This window comes from Zootoca vivipara, chromosome 3 (genome assembly GCF_965207765.1).
Source record: "Zootoca vivipara chromosome 3, rZooViv2.hap1.1, whole genome shotgun sequence".
Classification (NCBI taxonomy): Eukaryota; Metazoa; Chordata; class Lepidosauria; order Squamata; family Lacertidae; genus Zootoca; species Zootoca vivipara.
Genome location: NC_142586.1, coordinates 111,393,345 through 111,411,839, shown reverse-complemented (window position 1 = coordinate 111,411,839; position 18,495 = coordinate 111,393,345). Strand labels below are relative to the sequence as shown.

General features: G+C 41.4%; 1 protein-coding gene across 1 annotated transcript in view; it reads right to left on the bottom strand.

Annotated features, from left to right (window-relative positions):
* The window catches only part of PAPOLG (poly(A) polymerase gamma), a 128,745-nt gene that overhangs the window by 75,985 nt on the left and 34,265 nt on the right, over positions 1 to 18,495 (bottom strand). The window lies entirely within an intron of this gene.

The following is an 18,495-nucleotide window of genomic DNA, read 5'->3' as shown; positions in this document are numbered from 1 at the left end:
GTGAACCACCCTGTGATCTTCAGATGTAGGGCGGTATACAATATAACCGGTATATATTTAAAATGCACTGTTCCCTACTACTAGACACATGAGCGGGTCTGTTCTCTTAATCTTATCTGAAGAATTGCTTTCTTCTTTTCTAGTTTTATTCCATTTTCTCATTTATTCATTTATTTCACTAAAGCCATGATTCTGTTGATTTGTTTTGCTGTTTCCAAGTGCTCTTTGCAGAAGATACAAAAAAGGAGAGCCTGGTAAATGCTGGACTAAATGGCTCCAGCTGAACAATGGCAAGTGGTGGACAAAATACGCCCGAGGTTACTAAAAGGACCTTTAAAAAAAGCAGGCTGTGACATGTTAAAGATGCATTATTTGAGAGTCAGGGGCAGAGGAGGAATGAAGGGCAGGGGGAAAGCTCTATGGATATAATTTAGCCCTCACAACAAGGTCAAACTGATTTAATCCCCCCTGGAAAGGTCAAGGAAAGGCCTGGCTGACCTAACCTCTGTGCTCTCCATCTGTCTGCTCCTGAAGCCAGACACTTTCAATAGGGGATTGTGTGTTCTTGGCTGGCTGCAAACAAATTGAAGTAATCACCAGGTCTAGGGGCCTTCTCAAAGTGTTTGCTAACGTTCTCCCAGTGCCTCTGGAAGTCACAGTCAAAACCTCCTTCACTTCCCACCCCCAATGCTAGAATCATCAAATTGCAGTGGTTTCTTAACATGCCAAGGTTCACTGAACTTTCCAAACTCACTGGTAAAGCCACCAACTCCAGTCTTCAAACCCAGCTACTCAGCAAGTCATCTTTTCAGCCACATACTCCAGTTGTTCCCTTTCTTTGTTGAATTTTAGACTGCAAACTCTTCAGGGCAGGGACCTCTCCTCTTGTTTCTAAGCCCTATGCACTCTAATGGCACAACATCAACAATAAACAGTACATAGAGTTGGTTAAGTATCAAGTTCACAGACACTGTTTAGAGAAACTGAAGAGCAGAATATCCTTGTGAACAAATCAAACAACAACAACATCCCTGTTCTTGAGCTTCTTTAGCACAAGAGTAGGGGACATTTAATCATATGTCCTTATGGGGAACCTTCCGGGGGCTGTGTGCCAGGAGTGGGTCTCTCCAGAGGGAAAAGTGGAAACATCAATGGATGCAGCTCTTCTCTTTGTACAGCCTGCTACATTCTAACCACACAAAAGGCAGATAGTTCTACACCCAACTTTCATTCTGCCATCCAGGCTAGCAAAAAGTTGGGACTGAGGACCTATTCCAGCCATGAGAGGGCATGACACAGGACCAATGAGGGGTGTGACATGGGGAGAGTCCTCACAGGCAGATAGAGAGGCCTGAAGGGCCACACGGCCCTCTGAGCCTGAGGTTCCCCACCCCTGCGCTTTAGTGCTTTAAATCACACAAAGCCTAAATCAGTTTTGATGCATTTAGGGGCAGAGCTGGGCTGGAAGATCCATGCCTGCCACCACTCCAATTCTGGATCCAGAGGGCCCTCTCCTGTGTCTGTGGGGCCAGCATGGACCTCCACATTTCATTGTACACAGGTTGTACATTGACAATGAAGGCATTATCACCATCATCATCATCAACAACAACAGCATCAAATGGCTGTGGCAGGTGGAAGGATCCTCATGGGCACCATGGAGCTTGGAGCTTATACAGTATATAAATTTCCTACAATGCCCTTGCCCCTCCCCCCCCGGATATAACATTGCTATATCTGGGGCACTGTGGAAAATTAAATGCTGGTGACACTACAGTGGTACCTCTGATTAAGATCTTAATTCGTTCCGGAGGTCCGTTCTTAACCTGAAACTGTTCTTAACCTGAGGTACCACTTTAGCTAATGGGGCCTCCTGCTGCCGCCGCGTCACTATAGCATGATTTCTGTTCTCATCCTGAAGTAAAGTTCTTAACCTGTGGTACTATTTCTGGGTTAGCGGAGTTTGTAACCTGAAGCATTTGTAACCTGAAGCGTTTGTAACCCGAGGTACCACTGTATGTAGAAAAATTGAATGGCAGCTCAAAGTCCCCTAGCACTCATTGAAGCACCAGAAAAGGGGAGTCCAGCGTAGCTGATGGGGTGGGCCTTGCTAGGCCACTGGTGCACCAGCAGCTGCCTTAGAATTCCAGGTGCTAGCAATGGCCCTGTGACACTTTTGTAGCTTGCAATGTACACACAATAGGAAGTTGAAGCCAATCTCAGCTTCTCAAGTATACCTGTGTGAGATGTATGTTTGCAAACACGTTTGTCATGTTTACATTATACTTTTTTTTAAAAAAAAGTTTACCCTCCTGAAAATGTAATGTGTGAAACAGCCCTTAGGTGTGCACAATATTTTGTAACAGGTGTAATAATGAAACAAAATACATAAGAGCATATTACTGGAAGGAGCTTTCGCACCAATTTGCTTCCTCCAAAATGAGAACAAATGATAAAACAGAAGCTGATGCAGCATTTTATTGAACAGTATGTGTTTGTGTGTATTACTTTTTTGTATGTAAAGTAGAGAATTAGTTAAAAGTAATTGTCAGGGTAGGACAGATATGTAGCATACTGGTGTGTGTGAGAGAGAGAACAAAATGGTGGCATGCTTCTTTTAATTTGAAATATGAACCTGCACTATTAGAAACTGAGCAAACAAGTTAAGGGAAACAGGCTTAGAGCTCTCCCCCTCCCCTGCACAATATTTATTTTATTGATAAAAGCCATTGCAAGAGATGCATTCATTCCACACACACCACACACCTTAAAGAGAAGATTCTATGTTTAGTGGAAGCCATTTGTTTCTGTTCTGCCTAAAGAAAGACTACCATTATTATTTCATATTGACAGAGATTGTTAGAGTTTAATTACTGACCTTATTTGTTTGGGCTAAGATATGCACCAGGATTCTCCATAAATATTCCAGGCTCCTCTCCTGAATTTTCTTTTAAAAAAAACCAAAAACTAAGTCAATAGCACTTGCACTTCCAGAGGTACTAGAGGAAATAGGCAGGTATTTTTTTTCCCTGATCAATTGGGCAGCATACTAACTAGACCTGTATTGCTTGGTCAATTAATTGCAGGAGTGATTAATCTTTTTGTCTCCACAGGCCAGATATTTATCTGATCATATCCTCATGAGCCAAATTTGACATGTGGGCCAGGCCATCCACAAATCAATCACCTGATGTCACAATGATGTCAGGTGATTGACCACTTTGAAGTCCCAGAATCAGGACTTCAAACATCACACAGGACTTGCTAAGAGGACCTAGTCCACTTGAACAAATTGTGGATTTGTTTGTTAAAGTCACAAAATATGCAGCAAAGCAAAGCTTGGAAATATAAGCTGCTATATCTTTAAAATATGCCATTTAAAGTGAGTTCCAAAGTTTCTTCTTCCCCAAGCATAGAGAAGGACCACGTTTGATAAGTTAAAAATTGCTTTACTTACAAACTCTTCAAAGGTCAGTTTCATGTGCTTTTACATACATCAGTCAGAAAAATTGCACACACAGTAAACCTTGGCTTAGTTACAATTGCAAAGTAAAAATGGCAATCCAAACGAACCAAAGAACTATAGACCAATAAGCTTATTATCAGTCATAGGAAAAATCTATGCCAAGCACCTCTTATTTAAACTTCTTACCTGGATGAAAAACCTAAATTTACCAGGGAAAGAACAAATAGGCTTCTCTAAAGGTTGCTCTACTTTAGACCATTGCCTTATACTTACACATTTGGTCGAAAAATATAGATCCCAAAAGCAATCTAAGATTTACGCAGCTTTTGTAGATTTCCGTGGTGCCTTGGATTCAGTTGATTGTGCAAAATTGTGGAAGAAACTTGTAGAACTAAGAATTGATCAACGCCTATTGATTTTAATACAAAATTTATATTCTTTCAACATCTGTCAAGTTAAACTCAATATTAAAGGTCACCTCTCGTCTGATATCCCTAATACGAAAGGGGTAAAACAAGGGTGTATTCTTGCCCCCTTTCTATTTAATCTATTTTTATCAGATCTTCCAGAACACCTCCAAAAAATAGAATCACACGCCCCCAAACTCAATCAGAAGCCTGTTTCTCTTTTATTATACGCAGATGACACAGTCCTACTATCATTAACGAGCTTGGGTTTGAAACGTCTTATACTTTCCCTGAGTCTCTACTGTGAAATTAACAAACTTTCCATAAACTACGAGAAGACGAAAATCTTGGTTTTCTCCAAAGGTTGGAAACTAGGGAAATGGAAAATAAGAGAACAAGAAATCCAGCAAGTAAAGATGTATAGGTATCTGGGAATCTTATTCCAGAGCAATTTAGGGTGGTCAAATCATTGTACAAATGCTATAAAACAGGCAAAGAGTACCTCATCAGCTGTTGCTCGTTTCTATTATCAGAAAGGAAACCAATTTATCCCTGCGGCCAACCAAATTTTCCAAGCAAAGATGTTATCCCAGATACTCTATGGGGTCCCAATATGGGTACAAGCATTTAATAGAGATTTAGAAAAGATTCACTCAAGTTTCCTGAGACATATCCTTGGACTCCCAACTTCCATTAAATATGAAACAATGTGTGCAGAATTAGGCATACACACAATGGAATATTGGGCTTGGACTATTGCCATAAAATACTGGTTACGATGCCATTTATGTTGCCCACCATCAAGTCTGCTCTCTGACCTGCTCAAGGACTCTTATAAATCTAGATGGTACCAACTCCTAGAAAACAAAATTAGATCCATAGGCATTGAGCTGGAGCCCTTGTATAATTCAAGTGAGCAATATATCTTCCACAATATCCAAATCAGATTAAAGGATGTTGAAAGACAAAACATTGTGGCAGCTGCAAATAGAGTTTGCTCCCCCATGTTCTATGATTTAAATATCTTAGATAATAGGGTCAACTATATTACAAAGCTAATAATCCCAGCCCAACGTAGGGCATTTATGCTAGCCCGACTGAATGTATTTCCCTCGGCATTTGTCAGGGGTAGATATCAGAACACTCCCAGAGACAAGAGATACTGTAGATGTTCTCTGAATGTGCCGGATAGTGTAGAGCATATTCTCTTTCATTGCCCACTCCACAGCATGCTGCGTGAACGTGTGTTGTCCCCCCTTCTGGGTGCTCTGACACCGCAGCATGGTGGAAATGTTGGATTCTACCTGTCTGACATTGATCATAAGGTGACTGCGGGAGTAGCTGAGTTTTTGGCAGCAGTGTCTCAAGGAGTAGTTTAATAGGAAGAAATCTCAGATTTTATTTATATATATATATACATACAATTAGTATATGCAGTTTACTGTTGCCTCTTTGTATGCATTTTAAATACTTTTGTATGTGATTCTTTTTCTTGTGATTCTGTTTGTAAAATGCCTAATAAAGGTTTGATATATAGTAGTAGTACAATTGCAAAGTGGTGAAAGTTCCTAAATTATTGGGATAGGAACTCAAGAGATCAGCTTGATAGGACCATGCAGCTAAGCTGAAACAACCAGCTTAGCCTCTTCACATGCTGAGTTCATCAGGTAGACTGAAGGGGAACTAAGGCTTGACTACCTAGTTCCTCCCAAGGTGAACTAAGCCTGGCAGGACAGCTTTCTGTATGGTATTAATCCCTTCATGCATTAATTAGACTTAAGCATGTGGGTTATATGAAGTTGGTTATCCCACAGTTTAAGGCAGCTTCCTATGTTGTGGAGGGTCATAAGTTCCCCCTCCCAACATGTGCCTCCCTGGCCATCTGATTTGAAGGAAAAGTACAACACCTTGCCCTCAAATTGTTACTCACCTGTTGTAATTAAATAAGCTGCCTCAGAAGAGGCTTTAGATGCATTTTCTTTTTCTTTTTCTTTTAAACAAAACCCTTCTTTCCTCTGTACAGTATAAGAAGAGGCACCCTTGGAATATTTTAATAATCAAGTGGTAGCATTCTTAAATTAGAAGTGCGAGCCTGGAAAAGAAAGCAGGGGGAGAACACAAAACACAACCTGACATGCTCTTATTATAGCAATGCCCATACTACTTCCTCAGACACAGGAGAAATGAGACAATTTCTTAATTATGAAAATATTTTTTTCGGGGGGAGAGAGGGAAAGCTTGCATTCTCTGTTTCTTATTCTCCCCCTCCCCCATTTCCCAGACTGCAAAGTTCTCAAAAACCAAGCATAAAGCTTTAAATGAAAGGAAAGAGAACTGGAAGTATGTATGTATGTATGTATGTATGTATGTATTATTATTATTATTATTATTATTATTATTATTATGGTATCATCTGTCCTTCCCTCCCAATGTTACTCTTCCCTTATTTTTTAAAGTTGTATTTATTAAATTTATATTCCACCCTTCATCCAAAGATCACAGGGTGGCTTACAACACAAAACACAAAATAAAAACTCAAAACATAACATAGTGACAATATAGGAATAATTTCCAAAACTGGGAGCCCCTGCAGAAATACCCTCCCAGATACCGGTATTTCATGGAGGGGGAACACAAAGAAGGGCCTCAGGTGATGATTGCAGGGTCCAGGTTGGATCATATGGGGAGAGGCAGTCTTGAGGCATTGCAGTTCTGAGCCGTTGACCTCACTTCTGTCTTTCCAAAGGAATAATGTGTGTGTGTGTGTGTGTGTGTGTGTGTGTGTGTGTGTAAGTAGTGAGATTTTCTTTTGTGAAATCATGCAGTTGCCTTTTGATCATTCACTCACATTTTCAAATTTCAAGGATTTTGCTAATGAACAGTTTGCCAGATATATAGTTACTGCATTCACTGTAGAGGATGAGTGGTTATAAGATTTTGACTAAGAGAGCGATCTTGGGGTTATAGTGAACAGCTCAATGCAGACTTGAACCCCGAGTGCTCTGCAGCAGCTGTGAAAAAGGCAACTTTCATGTGGAATTCGCGGTATGTAAATACCTTTATACAAATCTCTGGTGTGACCACACTTGGAATACTGTGTCAAGGTCTAGTTGCCTCATCTCAAAAAGAATATTGTTGAGCTGAACAAAATCCAGAAAAGGCCAACAAAAATTATCCATGGTGGCTGGAGCAACTCCCTTATGAGGAAAGGTTACATTTGGGGCTTTTTTGCTTAGGAAAAAAATGAGTAAATTGCAGACACACAATAGAAGTGTATAAAATTATGTAAGATGCAGAGCAAGTGAATAGGGTTAGTTTTTTACTCCCTCTCTCATAATACTAGAAACCAGGGGTAATGCAGAGAAGCTGAATGGTGGAAGATTTAGGGCAAACAAGTTCTTATTCACATAGGAAATAGGAAGCTATTGCATGCCAAATCAGACCATTGGTCCATCTATCTCAGTACTATCTGCACTGACAAGCAGCAGCTCTGCAGGGTTTCAGACAAGGAGTGTCTAGAAATTATGGGAATGGAACCTGGGAACTTCTACATGCAAAGCAGTTGCTCTAACACTGAGCTACAGTCCCCCTATTAGTTGTAGGCAGCTTTCAGAAATCAGCCAGGGAGGTAAGAGTCAAGAACCACACCACAGTCTTGAAGACCTTATTGCTTCAGCAAAATATCAGGCCACCCCAAAGGTGTTTTTTTTTTCATATAGCCCAGGGGTAACCTGAATGGGCAGGGTCTGGATCCTGACAATATTTCAATGTTAGGAAGATGCTTCAAGCTGCAGTTCTAATAATTTACTACATGGGGCAGTCACACACAGAATCTGGTTCTAAACTGATCAGTTCTTGACATGGTTGCTGGTTGAAGTTTCTACAGAAGTCATGCAGAACTCCCAACTCAGGAAACAGATTAACTTTTAGTAGTTCAGGAGGATCATGCAACCTTTTGAGTTACATTACACCTAAACTGATTAGAATCTACAGAGTCTTCACAAACTTGAAGATTGCTACCCAAGGAGAACTTGGCCAATTGATAGTTGTCTTCTTATTTATATTTCTTCATCTCTGAAATCAGTATCTTATAGTAAATTACATAGTTTGGATGAGCAGATTTCTACAGTGTTTGTCTCTGCCTGAAAGTATAACAATTTTATTTTTATTTTTGGTTTCTTTTCCTGAAATACTTCTTTGTTTGGGGCCCCCACCAGCCCATCCGCATTATATAGCAACTGCAAATACGTAGATTTAAGAGAATGTGTTGCAGCTGCTTGGATCGACCCAACAAAAGGCTTTCTGTAAGAAATGAATATTCCTTGTATTTTATTTTTTAAAAATAATTATTTTAAAGTGTAGAATGTGCTTTGGCATTTGCAAGAAATAGAGAAAATCAACAGTTCTATTTAAAGGAGTGTTGTTGTCTTACACTGAAAATGGTTAGCTCTGGAGATACTGGAAAGGAAACTCTCACATCTGCCTCAGCGATTTTCTCAAAAACCTGTTATGTTACATGAGTGTAAAAAAAGAAAAAGAAGTTAGAAAGCTTTATTTTATGATTAATTGTCACTCACATTTTTTGCTAGCAAGTGCCGACATGATTTCCAAACAAGCCTTATGCTGTGCAAATCTTTGTTTGCATCTGAAAGTTTGGGAACTACTATATATTTTTCTATTTCTGCAGAAAGTTATTGTAATATTCAAGTATGTGTGTACATATATTCCACACTTCTTCCTTTAAATAAGAGAATAAAGCAACACACCTGCCTGAAGCCTAATTCCAAGCAAATTCCTCCAGAAATATATATATATATTGTGATGTAATCTTCTACTTATGTACTCTATCTCTTTCTGGATGCATTTTTATTGGTGGGGTGCTAAACGTGTAAAGTCAGTGCTTTTTTCTAAAAAAATGTTTAGGGGTACTCTCATTTTGACTCAAGAAAATCACAATTTTATAGTTCAAATAGGGAAAAATAAATATAGTAAATGGACAAAAGTACAAAGATTCACAAAATGTTTAGGGGTATGCGTACCCCTGTATCCCCCCCAGAAAAAAGCACTGTGTAAAGTAATGCCACCCAATCAACAAATGTGAGAGGTATGTATGTAGCTGCCACTTCATCATCACCATGATTATGCTTATAGTGCCATTTTAGGTGTCCAAAGTGATGGTGGCAAGGGAAAAATAATAATAATAATAATAATAATAATAATAATAATAATAATTTATTTTTTATACCCCGCCCATCTGGCTGAGTTTCCCCAGCCACTTTGGGCTGCTTCCAACTGAATATTAAAAACAGTACAGCATCAATGTACAGCACCAAAAATAGGTGTAAAAAGATAATTCTCTGGATGCTAAGATCCAGGTATGGGGCAAGTACTATTTGGTGAGAACCCCAGCAGAGATTTAAAACCACAAAAAATGCAGTGAAGTAAAGTGTAGAAATAGAGGCTGACATACGGAAAAGCACATGGGCAGGTACATGTGCTTTTCCGTATGTCAGCCAGAAAGCACAGGCTTAGTTACCATGGTGAGAGTTCCTGAATTATTGGTATGGGAACTAAATAATGGCTTCTGGAAGCCAGGTAGTCTCTGCTTGGAGCCACCAGCTTAGATCACATCACGTCAAGCTTTTCAGGTAGACTGAGGGGAACAATGTATTGATTACCTAGTCCCTCCCAAGGTTGAGTTAAGCCTGGCAGGACAGCTTACTTTATGGTCTTAACCCCTTCATGCATTAGACAAGCATTTTATGGAATCATAGAATTGTAGAGTTGGAAGGGACAATGAGGGTCATCTAGTCCAACCCCCTGCAATGCAGGAAACTTTCACCCAACATGACCCTGAGATTAAGAGCCTCATGCTCTCCCAACTGTACTGTCCCAGACATGTTGGTTATATGAGGCTGGTTATACCACAAACCCCTTCTCAGGCAAATATAACAATTGCATGCACAATTAATGAACCACCCAGAGTCCCATCTTGACTCAAAAGTTCTCAGAACTGTCTCTTGGTAGTGGCTTGGTCAGAATGTTGGCTGTTATTTCTTTGGTTTGACAATACACCAATTCAACAAGTCAATCTGACATCCCTCTTCTCTCCCTCCTTACTTGGTGTGCTGTCATGGGAGGGCGGTGAGTGGGTAGGGACAGATCCCTCTTGCTCAGAAGTCTACAATGATCACTTGCAGAGACTCATATAAAATTAAAATGAGGTCTGCATGTTGTCCACTCCTGAACTGAAGCACAACTATAAAGTTTGGCTGATTAAACTCTGAGGGGTTTTTATTTTTTAAAAATCATATCCCACATTTTCTCCGTAGAGCTCAAGGTGGGATACATGGCTCTCACATCTTGCATTTTATCCTCACAACAACCTTGTGATGTAGGTTAGGCTGAGACAATGACTGGCCTAAGGTCAAACAATGAGCTTCATAGCTGGGTGGGGATTTGAATCCTGGTATTCCAGGTCTTTAACTGCAATTCTATGGTTATTTTGCTGTTTTGTTGTTAGCTACATTAAGGATCTTTTTTTTTTATTGAAAAGTGAAATAAAAAGTAAATTAAATAAAGAGGTGGGGTGGAGGGAGAGGCTCAAAAGGCCTCAGTTAACTTCGTCTGCAGGTCTCCAGGGTTTCAAGACAGACAATCTACCATTGAGCTATGGCTCTTCCCTATAGACCAGTGATGGCGAACCTATGACACGCGTGTCAGACGTGACACGCAGAGCCCTCACTGCTAGCATGCGCCCCATCAGCCCATTCGCTGTTGTTGTTGTTGGGTTTTTTCCCCCATTAGTTCTCCCGCTCCTCCTACAGCTTGTCTCCGCTGTTAAAACCAGGATCCTTTTTGTTGTTGTTGTTGGTGGTGGTGGTAGCCAGAGATGAGTTTTTTAACCCTTTCTGTGCTGTTTTTTCTGGCACTTTGGCAGACTATGATTGGGTGTAACAGCGTTCGTTTCTTAACCTGTTCTGTGCTGGGTTTTTTGGCACTTTAGCAGACTATGTCGGTGCTGCATGTTAGTTCCAGTGAAGGTGTTATTCATCATTTATTTCTGTTCTCTTTCCCCCCCAAAAAGTGCAGCAGCTTTGGGGCATCCCCTCAAAAAAAGCAAAGCAACTTTTGCACACACACCCCCCCAAAAAAACCTCCAAAACTTTGGTCAGCAGCTCCCCGCAAAAAGCTCAACAACTCTGGGCACTTTGTAATAAATAAGGGGTTTGTGGTTTGGTTTGGTTAAATAATTAGTTTTTGGTTTATTAAATAGTTATATATTACAATTATACATTTTTGTTATTTAAAATATGAATATCATGAAATAGTTTATGGTGTTTTTTTCTCGAAGTGACACACCACCCAAGTTATGCTCGGGTTTTTTGGTGAATTTTGACACACCAAGCTCAAAAGGTTTCCCATCACTGCTATAGACAGACATATCCCCATTAATGTATCCTCTCCTTTCCATCTACCTTAATAATTCTCAAATAATATGTATTTTAGAGTTACTGAAGGTGAATCAAATCTATAAAAATGCTGGAATCCCCCAAAGTTTAGGTTTGGAACAAGTCCCCAGGATCTGATAAAAGGGATCTAAGCAGGAAAAGCCATGTCAGAGGAAACCTGGCAATGAAATACTTTTAACAGTTTATGTGGTAAGATAGTCTATATGCTGGACTGAAGTTAAGAATAAATTTGCTAATTTGTGGTTAACCTGGTCAAGGGCATAACGTCCATTCTCTTGAGGCCTCTTTGCAGGAAACACCTTTGGAAATAGGGAACTGAACTTGGATGATTTAGCTAATGCACAACTAACGGCTGTGCTTGGTGCAACATACAGCAAATGAAGAGAAGTGTGGCAAGGGCCATGTCTGGGGCAACCAGAATGGCTACCCACCTACATAGACACTTTGCTTAAAGACACTTTTAAAAGCTGTTCGCCGGTGGAATTTGGTGGTGACACACTGGACAATATGGCTTTGGGGGGCAGAGGAACCAAAGGCCAAATTGCAAACATGGAGAAAGCTAGAGACTTCCAGAAAAACATCTACTTCTGCTTCATTGACTACGCAAAAGCATTTGACTATGTCGACCACAGCAAACTATGGCAATGGGAGTGCCTGATCACCTCATCTGTCTCCTGAGAAATCTCTATGTGGGACAAGAAGCTACAGTTAGAACTGGATATGGAATAACTGATTGGCTCAAAATTGGGAAAGGAGTACGACAAGGCTGTATATTGTCTCCCTGCTTATTTAACTTATATGCAGAATTCTTCATGTGAAAGGCTGGACTGGATGTATGGAAGTGAGAGCTGGACCATAAAGTAGGCTGATCGCCGAAGAATTGATGCTTTTGAATTATGGTGCTGGAGGAGACTCTTGAGAGTCCCATGGACTGCAAGAAGATCAAACCTATCCTGGAAAAGACCCTGATGTTGGGAAAGATTGAGGGCACTAGGAGAAGGGGACGACAGAGGACGAGATGGTTGGACAGTGTTCTCGAAGCTACGGCCTTGGTCCAGTATACCTGAAGGAGCGTCTCCTCCCCCATCGTTCTGCCCGGACACTGAGGTCCAGCGCTGAGGGCCTTCTGGCGGTTCCCTTGCTACGAGAAGCTAAGTTACAGGGAACCAGGCAGAGGGCCTTCTCGGTAGTGGCACCCACCCTGTGGAATGCCCTCCCACCAGAGGTCAAAGAGAACAACAATTACCAGACCTTTAGAAGGCATCTTAAGGCAGCCCTGTTTAGGGAAGCTTTTAATGTTTGATGGATTTCTGTATTTTGGTGTTTTGTTGGAAGCCGCCCAGAGTGGCTGGGGGAACCCGGCCAGATGGGCGGGGTATAAATAATAAATTATTATTATTATTATTATTATTATTATTATTATTATTTGACCAAACTGCAGGAGGCAGTGGAAGAGAGGAATGCCTGGCGTGCTCTGGTCCATGGGGTCACAAAGAGTTGGGCACAACTAAACAACAAAAAATACTGCCCATTATCCAAGGGTCACAAGGCGGCTTACACTAAACACAAAAATACATAACATAATAACAAACAAAGAAAATACCCCCACCCCCAACTGTCGTTTGTGCTTGCGCACTTATCTGTGCCTCTGCAACGCCTGATAGGGTATGCTCACATTACTGCTTACTTACAATACCATATGACAGAGAAAGAGAGAAACCAACATAAATACATACATAATGTTATTTGTATGCCACCTTTCCATAGTTAAAACCATGCTCAAGATGGCTTACAACATGCAAAAATACATAATTACAAACAACAAAAGCGGTTCTAAACAATAAAACATCCAAAAGGACACAACCAAATTAAACAATTTCTGCTGTGCTTTTATATATGCTGGAAGCCACCCAGAGTGGTTGGGGCAACCCAGTCAGATGGGCGGGCTACAAATATTGCCTTTTATTTATTTATTTATTTACTTATTATTAATTTCATAATAAGGTATAAAATAAAGATACAAAATATAATATCAAAACCAGCAACAGCAATCCCTGTGCCAACAAAAAAACCTAAATAGCACCCCAACCCAAAAGTCTGTTCAGCAGTCTCTGCTTTTGTAGCTGAAGTCAGGGCCCTGCACTCCCAGGCCAGGTGGGAAAAGCTCTGCGAGGCAGGGAGCAGCTCTTCTGGGACTTACAACCAAGATGGTCTCTGGGCTCTTCAGCTGCATCAGCTCTTGTAGCAGGAGTCAGTCAGGGTCCTGCCCTCTCAGGCCAGATGGTGAAAGACCTTCAAGGCAGGGGCAGGCCTTCCATGTCTCACAGCCAATAGACAGACAGAGATAATAATAATAATAAAAATGGATTACTTATTCTGAATTCTTACATTTGCCACACTGTTGGTTGTTTTTTTCTCTGTGACAGCTTAGGATTGTCACCAATTGGTTATATTAATCAATTAAAAACTTTTTGACCAGCTTAACACACATACACACACAGGTGCATTCTAAAACCAAAATACTTTTTATGTTATCTCTTTTCTTCATAGGAACACAAAAATCTGCCTCGTACTGAGTCAGATCTAGCTGATTATTGGTCCATCTTGCTCTGTATTGCTCTGTACTGACTGGCAGCAGCTCTTTGTGATTTCACACAGGGTTCTGTCCCAAACTTATCTGGCTGGGGATTGAACCTGAGACCTTCTGTGTGCAAAATATATGCTGTGCCACTGAGCCATGACCCTTTTCCAAAGTCATATGCAACTTTCGCACACTTAATTCATTCCCCTGTTCAAAACTTATTTATTTTAATATTTATAAACTGCACTTTCCTAACAACATCAACAACAAAGTGTACTCTATGCAAAAGTTCCAATTGTAGTAAAAACACCAGTAGAAACATCCATAAATGCTGGTTGGTTCAAAGAAAATTCTCATTGCAAAGTTTTTAGGTGGTATCTAAAAGAAGGAATGATTCCTGACCAATTTTACTGGTCACTGGTCAGAGCGTGCCACGTGAAAGGCTTGGGCCCTTGTAAAGACCAACTGAATCTCAGAGTCATGGGGAACCTCAAGTAGTGATCATAGGTAATCAGATGGTCCTCAAGGTACTTTGGGCCCAAGTAGTTTTCAGCTTTGTGGATTTACATAAGAACCTTGAACCTGGCCTGATACCAAATTGGCAGGTCTCTCTCAGCAATAGAGTAATGTGTTACCAGTATCCTCATCCTGTGAGCAGTCTGGCCACTGTATTCTGCACTAGCTACAACTTCCAATGCGGAAAGTAACTCCACATAAAGCATGTTACAGTAATCAAGTCTTATACAATAGACAACCCCTTCATGGATCAATGCCTTGTCGTGGCGAAGGGGCTTGAATAACTCAGAGAAGCTATGAGCTATGCCATGTAGGGCCACCCAAGATGGACAGGTCATAGTGGAGAGTTTTGACTAAACGTGATCCACCTGGAGAAGGAACTGGCAAGCCACTCCAGTATCCCTGCCAAGAAAACTCCATGGACAAAGACAACAGAGATTTTACTTTCTTGGGCTCCTTGATCACTGCAGATGGTGACAGCAGTCACGAAATTAAAAGACGCCTGCTTCTTGGGAGAAAAGCAATGACAAACCTAGACAGCATCTTAAAAAGCAGAGACATCACCTTGCCGACAAAGGTCCGTATAGTTAAAGCTATGGTTTTCCCAGTAGTGATGTATGGAAGTGAGAGCTGGACCATAAAGAAGGCTGATCGCCGAAGAATTGATGCTTTTGAATTGTGGTGCTGGAGGAGACTCTTGAGAGTCCCATGGACTGCAAGAAGATCAAACCTATCCATTCTTAAGGAAATCAGCCCTGAGTGCTCCCTGGAAGGACAGATCGTGAAGCTGAGGCTCCAATACTTTGGCCACCTCATGAGAAGAGAAGACTCCCTGGAAAAGACCCTGATGTTGGGAAAGATTGAGGGCACTAGGAGAAGGGGACGACAGAGGACGAGATGGTTGGACAGTATTCTCGAAGCTACGAACATGAGTTTGACCAAACTGCGGGAGGCAGTGCAAGACAGGAGTGCCTGGCGTGCTATGGTCCATGGGGTCACGAAGAGTCGGACACGACTAAACGACTAAACAACAACAACACAATAGACAAAGATTGCTTCAATTGTTTGACATTAATAATTATAACCTGTAGCTTTAAATGGTAATAGGTTTACTTACTCACTTATAAAGATGTTTGGAACTGACTGACTTGCTCGCTTGAGTGAAAATCAAAATTATTATGGAACTTCCAGACCACCTAGAAAGCTAAAATTTGGTGTGCACAGAATTCCAGGTACTGATTACTGGAATTATCTGCACTAGAGTCTTACATTTGCTGTAGATTCCAGCCATATTCATTATTGCTGGAGTGAGACAAAATCTACAAGGACCCTTTGACGTTTTCATCCAAGTGTTCCATTGCTACTTTCCTTGGGGCCAGTAGGCAGGACAATTTTCCAGCTCAGATTCAGAGCTGGAATAATTGGGGGTGGGGGGCAGAAGAAGTAAGAGGCTGAAGAATAAAACATTTGGTTGTAAAACCTGCATTGCAAGTATAGAAAATGTTTTCTTGCAGGCCCACCTAATGCATAAGCTTGCAATTGATATGTGGCATGTGGAGACTAGTGGCTTGTGAGAAACCAATCTCTCTCACACAAAGAGAGATTATTGTTGATGAAAAAAATACAAAGATGGTTATTATAGGAAGTACATAACTTGAATAGGATAGAGGTTCTAGTTCTAAGCTACTTTACTTAAGCTAGAGAAAACAAAGGCAGCCATGCTTGACCCTTTGTTCTCAGGAGAATAGCTCCAAGTTGACCTCGTGGCTTGAGGTCCAGTGTGTGAGAGAGACAGAAGTTGGAGAGGATGCAAGCTAAGAATGCCAGAGCCCATCCACACTTTTGTTTGCCCTGTGTGTTCTAGTATTTTGTTTCCATCTATTATGACAGGTCTGAGAGGTTTTTTTTTCTTCTTTTTTGCTCTGCTGCTTCCCCCAGGCAGGAAAACCCAATGTTTACTGCTGAATCAAATCTTATGAAATCCATGGAAAACCCAAAGGGAGTTTTGTTTCTCTTCCTAAATTGCTCCTAAAATAGCTCCTGAACAGGTTTCCTTGTTCTTTCTGGGGAGCTGTGTTTGGGGTAGTCTCCTCCCACTCTTCTTCTTTCCCCGCCTACCCCTCAAGCATCATTTTTCAGTTGTCTCTCTCATTTCTGAGCATCTGCATTGAAGTTCTGCGTGCTTACGGGGGGGGGGATCTGTTTAGCACTCATGTAAAATTTTTGATTCTATGGTACATGTGCAAAACATGTATATTTCTTTTGAATTTTATACTCATCTGTTTTCAGTTTATCTGTCACAGGTTTCTTTTTCTGTTTTCCTTGCCCTACCTTTTAAACTTTAATAAGTATTGATAGTGGAAATGTTTCAGCTCCCTTGTATGTGGAACATCAAAGCACAAAACCAGGGGAGAATTCCACTTCCTTGCAGAAAATTGGGGGCCAAATCTGCCCCATTGTATCCTATCATGTCATTCTTTGGAGTGGGGGACCAGATGCTTCTTGTACATTCCACAGTCCCACTTGCAGTGTACATTGTTGGTTGTTTGCAAGGGGGGGGGGAAGAGAACTGAAAAGCAACTTTTGCTGTATTTCTTATATTTATTACTTTTTTTTTACTTGTATTGCGTAGACTCCTCCACAGATGTCCAAAAAATATTATGTTACTCAATTCAACTCTAGGATCAAGGCTTCCATTACTGTACAGTTGTAGGAGGAAAGGGGTTTCCTTAGACAAGCTGCCATTAACTGTAGAAATCCACCCCTCATGTGCAGCTGACCTGCACTGATACCTGAGTGAATCTGGTATGTTCTGCAAACTTTGTGAACAAGTTGACATTCCTGAGCAATAAGCTCTACCACAGAATGATGGCCCCTCCCCTTTCCCTTTGGGGGTATTCCCAGGCAGTTTTTACCAGATGCTTTACACCCACAAACCACACAGGAAGCCTGCTGAGGACTGTTAGCCCAGGGGCTAGCAAAGCCAGTGGAAATGACACACTACCCTTAACAGCGGCTGTAACCCACAGTTTCTGTGCTTGCTGGTCATTCTTCCTTGACTGAGTCCTCTCCCTCTTGCTTCTGGTTGAGTGCTAGAGGGCTACATCAGACATGTGAACAGCTGCCCTCTGGATGGAGCCCTAGTGCCACAGCTTAAGCGAAAGGGCTACAGCTCTGTGGTAGAGCATCTGCTTTGCAGGCAAAAAGTTCCAGGTTCAGTTCCCTGACATCCAGATCAAGGGCAGGGGAACTTTATCACCCCAAGGGCAACCTTCTGAGAGCCACATGCCAGTGGTGGGTGGGGCCAGAGGCAAAAATCAATGGAGCAATTAATGTAAATGTTACCTTTGTACAGCAGACTAGTTTCTATGCTAGGGCCACCATTACAAAAACACCAGAAACCATGATTTTTTTGATTGACTTGCCATATATCCAGGACAAAGTGCCACCTTTCAGGACCGACCCCCCCCCCAGACGTCAATTCCGCCTTTGAAATCCTGGTAATGTCTGAGAAAATCCGAACGTATGGCAGCCTTATCTATGCATCCCCTCTGTTCTCCAATGCAGACGAGCAAAGGGCATGATCAGAGTTCAGGGACATATTCCAGCCAAGCAAAAACAAACAGGATACAAAACATGAACAGTGAGGTGTGTGGCATAGTGAGAGTTCTAGGGGCCAAACAGAAGACAGGAAGGCGTCGGCGACATTCAGCTCCTGGACCTGAAATTCCCCATTCCAGAGCTAGCTAGACCAAGGGTCTGACTCAGTATGGCAGCTTCCCTTGTTGCTTTGCTCTGTATCTCTTACTTCAAGGTTACAGGTAGGTAGCCGTGTTGGTCTGGATCGAAGTAAAATAAAAAAATTCCTTCAGTAGCACCTTAAAGACCAACTAAGTTTTTATTTTGGTATGAGCTTTCGTGTGCATGCACACTTCTTCAGATACAGTGAAATGGAAGTTTCCAGGCACTTATGTAGAGAAGGGGTGGGGAGGGGTGGGGATGGGGAGGGGGGATCACTCAGAAGGGTGGTGGAAATGGGTGATTGACTGACTG